Genomic DNA, 6,000 nt, shown 5'->3' with positions numbered 1-6,000 from the left:
AGAATAAACTGTCTTTGGAAAATTGGTACAGGGAACAAAATTAGAAAATTAATTTGCCCACCTCTTTTGACTATTTTTCTCTTAACCTAACCATATTTTCCCTAAAAGGTGTTACTAGAGATAATAAAAATTATAGAAATTTAGAAACTTTAAAATATTTCTATATTAAAAAGCTTGTTTAAGCCCTGGCCAGTTTTCTTAGTGGTTAGAGTTTTGGCCTGTGGACCAAAGGGTCTCAGGTTCCATTCCTGGTCAAGGGCATGTACATGGGTTGCAGGTTTGATCCCAGTCCAAGTTGGGGAGAGTATGGGAGGCAACCAATCAATGTGTCCCTCTCACATCGATGTTGCTCTTTCTCTATCTCTCCCTCCTCCTTTCCTTCCACTCTCTCTAAAAATCAATGAAAAAAATATCCTCAAGTGAGGATTTAAAAAAAACACAAACTTGTTTGAGTTCATTTTCAACTATCAATGCACTCTATAACATAGTGTAAAAGTTAATTAACTATAAAAAGTTCACAAATAAGCAAAACTACGCTAATTTGTTAGAAATAAAAATTCTTAAATATTAGGCTATTTTCTAGAAATATGTAATGTATAACAATGTTTTGTTTTATATTGTTTCATGCTTTTTTTGCTCTTTGCCAGTAAGAATATATTTTGTACTATCATCTAATTGGTTACATTTGTGTATAAATGTTTATATATGACTAGAGGCCTGGTGCATGAATTTGTGCACCAGTGGGGTTCCTTGGCCTGGCCAGTGATTGGGCCGATCAGGGCATCTCACTCAGTCCTGATCAGGCCAATTGGAGCTGGCCGGCCAGAGGGAGGGACTGCGGGAGGTTGGCTGGCCGCAGGAAGTTGGCTGTGAGAGTGCACTGACCACCAGGGGGCAGTTCCTGTGTTGATCATCTGCCTCCTGGTGGTCAGTGAGCATCATAGCTACCGGCCGGTTATCTGGTCATAACGGTCGCTCAGGCTTTTATATATATAGATAGCTTGAACCATATGAAATTGTATACAATTCTTTAAATCTATAAAAATAGCAATTTAAATTATCTGAATTTTTGACCTATAAAAATAATCTCATATATATATATATACAAATATATATATGCAAATATGTGTATGAAACTAGAGTTTCATAAAACATCACCTACACTTCTTAGATGGAATGGCTCAGATATTTTCTATTTTACTCTAGTTCATTACATTTTTTTTCTGATTGTAACCCACTACACTTTCAGAATTACATTTGTGAAATGGCTGTACAGTTTGAAAAACACTCCTAGGTATTCTCATGAGGATATAAATGTAGTGATTGCCAAAATTTAAAACTTAACTCTCAATATGCTTCAATTCACTTTACAACTATTGTTTGGAAGCGCTTAACTCATTACTTGATAGTTGAAACAGCAATAGATACAGCTCTTTTCTGGTCATGAGGCAAATTCTAACAAAGACCATTACTATTTCAATCAATTTATAGATGGAGATCATTCCTCTCCCTCCCTCAAAACTTAAGATAATTGTAGATTAGAATGTGCATTTGTATTAAATTTTCCATATTAAAGGCCTGTATCAACTGTGACAATAACATTCAGATTTCTTTCAAATTCTCTTTATACATTATTTTAGCATATTAGTTGGTAATATTTTTAAAAATTTAATTTACAAACCAAAGACTTTATGAAGATCTTATGTAAAGAGATGGTTGTTTTAGTAAGAAACATGGAAGTGTTTTAATTTCTCATTAGAAATATTTGCAATATTAGTTTGGAATGGATTTGAGTGAGCTTAAATAATTCTGAAGTGTTTGCTTTATCCTAATTGCAGGGAAGAGAACTTTTAAATGAAACACTTTTACTTTCAAATTTTTTAATATTTACTTTCAAATTTTTTTATTTTATTTGCCAGCATCACAACTATTACTCTTAGGATTATATATGAGAAAACAAAATGCCATTAAAAGCGTCTGTGTGAATTCTATTTTGATATTATTTAATTTGATGCTCATCATTAGTGACCACAAAAAGAATGTAGGGAAAAATATGTTTCCCAGATTGATATATGCAATGATTTTCATTTGCAACCATTAAGTGTAATCTTAATGTTTTATGGCACTGTACATACACTATTTATGTGTAGCCTGTTGGAATTCATAGACCTTCATGTAAGTGTCCTCTTATTTACTGCTATTTTAGTCCAAGTCTGCTTCTGGAATATAAGTAAATGGGCCACATACATATATCTCTAAGGCATCAGCCAGGACATTGTCTAATAACAATTTTTATAAAAATTGGAAATTATTAGAAAATTAATTTGCATTCAGGGTTGTGTGTGTATGTGTCTAATTGCCAAAGGCACAAAAATATAGAAAGGTCCAGAAAAAAATGAAAGGTTCTTCTTTTTTTTAGAAAAAAACACATCAGAGTATTAGTTGACTAAAGATATTAGCCTTGCCGAAACCGGTTTGGCTCAGTGGATGGAGCGTCGGCCTGCGGACTGAAAGGTCCCAGGTTCGATTCCGGTCAAGGGCATGTGCCTGGGTTGCGGGCATATCCCCGGTGGGAGATGTGCAGGAGGCAGCTGATCGATGTTTCTCTCTCATCGATGTTTCTAACTCTCTATCTCTCTCCCTTCCTCTCTGTAAAAAATCAATAAAATGTATTTTTAAAAAAGATATTAGCCTTATTAGGTAAATCATTGTATATGGTGTATTAGGATTCTTCAGAGAAATAGAACCAATAGGATATTAAGAGAAATAGGATAGATATTCAAAGAGATTAATAAGTAGTTATGGAGAAGTTCCACAATCTGCTGTAAGCAAGCTAGAGAACCAGGAAAGCTGGTGGTATAATTCAGTCCAAGTTGGAAGGCCGGAGAAACCAGGGGACCCCAGGAATAAATTCCAGAATTTGAAGGCGCCAGCACCAGATGCCACGATGTACCATGGCAGGGAAAAATGGACATCCCAGCTCAAGGAGAGAAAGAGATTTGCCCTTCCTTCCCCTTCTTGTTCCACTGTAGCCCTCAATGGATTGGATGAAGCCTACTTACACTGGTGAGGGCAATCTCTTTTTCAGTGTTTCTTTTCCAGAAACTTCCTCACAGACACACCCAGGATAATGTTTCTCCAGCTGTTCTTTAGCCTATCCAAGTTGACACAGATTAACCATCACACATAGTAAGCACTTAAATCATGTTATTATTATAAAGAAGTATGTTTCTTATTTCCCACTCAGAACACAAAAGGAAATTGTCGTTTTCATTTACTAAATGGATTACCTCACTTAAGTAAGTACGCATAAGCATGTATAGCTCAACAGTAAATATTAAATTTTCTGAGTCATAGCATGTTTCCATTGAAAGTGAATTTAGAATCCTAATACCAGGCCTCTGTGCGAGGGTCTATCCATTCAATATTAATTAAACATTTAAGAGCAAACTATATGCCAGGCATTAGATTCACGAGAATTGAGGGTTTCGAGTTCCTGGCCAGAATGGTAGGAAAGCAGCAGAAGCTGCAACCTCCCTCTCTAATAACCAACCCTAGAGAAACTGTAGGGTTAGTTGGAAACAGGAGGAACCCGATAGAGATTTGGGTGCCCTTGAACTAGTCTGCCAGGGGTGATGCATGGCAGGTTGGTGAGGAGTGAGAGGATTAGTTGGAGGAAAGCTTAAGTCTACTCTCGCTTTTCTCCTGTGTCATCTTTTAACAGACACTGCAGGAAGCTTCACTTCTGAAATTGAAAGCAGCAGCCCAGGTTGCAGAGGCAGATAATGGCAGTGTCCCCCCAGGCCTTGGTGTTAGGAAGTGTTGATGAGAATAAATCAGACTGACTGATAGTCCCAGCTATTTATTCCTCCTTTTCTTTCACGTTAAAGCCCCGCGACTGGTGAATTATTTCTCTCAATGTACTGCTCACCAAGGATTTAAAGGTAAAACTCCTACAATGTTGTTGCCTAATGGATAACAGCAAACAAGAATGATCAATAGTGTTTACTAGGCAGGGCCTGGGGTTCTGTGCCCTGGGCTCCTCCCAAGACCTTCAAGATTCTCTTGTCAATTTACATTATCAGCTAAAGTGGCTCGGGGTTATGTGGCCAAAGTAAATAGATATCAGATCATTTCTCTTTCCACGCAAAGTGGACAATCAAGTGAACTGCCCAAAGTTCTGCCTACTGGGGGGATTTTCCTTCACCATATCCTTCAGGGCAGTGGTGGGATATAAGGCAGTAGCTCTCTGTCCATTTCTGGCTGGTGCCTGTATAGTGTGAAGATCCCGGCCTGTGCTTTTTCCTCCTTTACTTGGCACCAGTCTTACCATATAATTTCTATTTAATGGGACCCATTATTAACTCCATTAATAATGGAGCGCATGTTTCAACTTGATGATTTGGTTGACCAAGTAACATTCAGTTCATGAGGAGCAGCTTAGGTTGCATAATCACATGGTGTCCCACCATCAGCTGGTGAGCCTCTGCCAGCAAGTCAGGAGCTTTTCAAAGGGAAAATGGCTGTTGGCCACAGAGGACATGCCCTGACTCCAAATTCCTAAGGCTTTGCTCTCTGATTTTTCTATTGGGACTTATCAGATACTCCATGTATCTAACTGCTACTTCAGACAACCCTGAGCTGAATTTTGAAAAGTGAGCAGGGGCTATCAGGCTGCCATGTTAGGAAAGTGCTTTCTAGGAGTACCATGAGCAAAGGGCAGTAGTATTTAGGGAACAGCCAGGGCTTTAGCAGGGTTAAAATATACGGTGTGACACAGAGGAGGGGATCGGGGAGAACTGGTGCTAGCTATAGGCTATCCTCAGGTGTTTGTATTTTATCCTATAAGCCAGTGGTCCCCAAATGTAGGGTGCATCAGAGACACCTGCAGAGCTTCTTAAAACATGGATTGTGGGTTTGGGGTAGGGCCTGAGAATCTGCATCTATAAAAAGTTCCTGGGTGATGTTGATGGTGTTCATCTGGGGACCACACTTGGAGAACTACCGTTGAAAGCAATGGAAGCAGTGAAGCAACACAATCAGATTTAAATTTACTAAGATCACTCATAGATAAAGGTGTGGTAGATGAAGAGGAAAGATAAAGCACAGGAGAAATGAGCCCAGTTGGAAGACAATCAAAATGATTGTGTTAAGATATTATGAGGGCTTGAGTTAAAGTTAGCAATAGAAATGGAAAGGAAGGGACAACTTATTTCAACAAAAATTTAGCACTTATTAGGTGCCAGCTACTATACCTAAGTATTTTGCCTTGAATCTTTATGGCACTCTGGATCTTTTCAAAACATTTGAGGTCCTGGCAGATAAGCAAGTGCTTTCATGACAGAGGATGCAATAAACTTTCTTTGGGGGAATACATCTTAATTCCCAGAAAGAAAATGTCTGCTTGTTAGAATTAGATGTCAGCAAAAGGAAACCATCTTGTATCTTAACCACCATAAGGATGGTTCAATTTAAATTTTCTATTTAAATAAGGAAATACATTTTCACCTTCTAAATGATAAAGATTGATAAGAAAGTTAAAGTAGTCTTAATCTTTCTCACTAGACTTAAAAATAGACTTTTCCCCCCCCCAGCATTTAGGTCAGGTCTTATACAAAGCAATTTCTTAATAAATGTTGTTGAATTTGTGCTAAATAATTTATAATAGCAGACATTTTGTGATATCTATTTTTTTAAATATATTTTTATTGATATATTTAATATATCAGAGAGAAAGGGAGAGGGAGAGACAGAAACATCAATGAGAGAGAATCACTGATTCAATCACTGATCGACTGCTTCCTGCACAGCCCCCACTGGGGATCACCCTTGACCGGAATCGAACCTGTGACCCTTCAGTCTGCACACCAATGCTCTATCCACTGAGCCAAACTGGCTTGCGCTATTTTTTAATGTTTTTATTTAAGAAAAATGTCCAAGGAGGCAGATTATGCAAAATAGTCTTTTTTTAAATATATATTTTATTGATATTTTACAGAG

Source organism: Myotis daubentonii, chromosome 3, assembly GCF_963259705.1.
Source record: "Myotis daubentonii chromosome 3, mMyoDau2.1, whole genome shotgun sequence".
NCBI lineage: Eukaryota > Metazoa > Chordata > Mammalia > Chiroptera > Vespertilionidae > Myotis > Myotis daubentonii.
The sequence above is the reverse complement of the archived record's forward strand: the minus strand, read 5'-3'. Positions refer to the sequence as shown.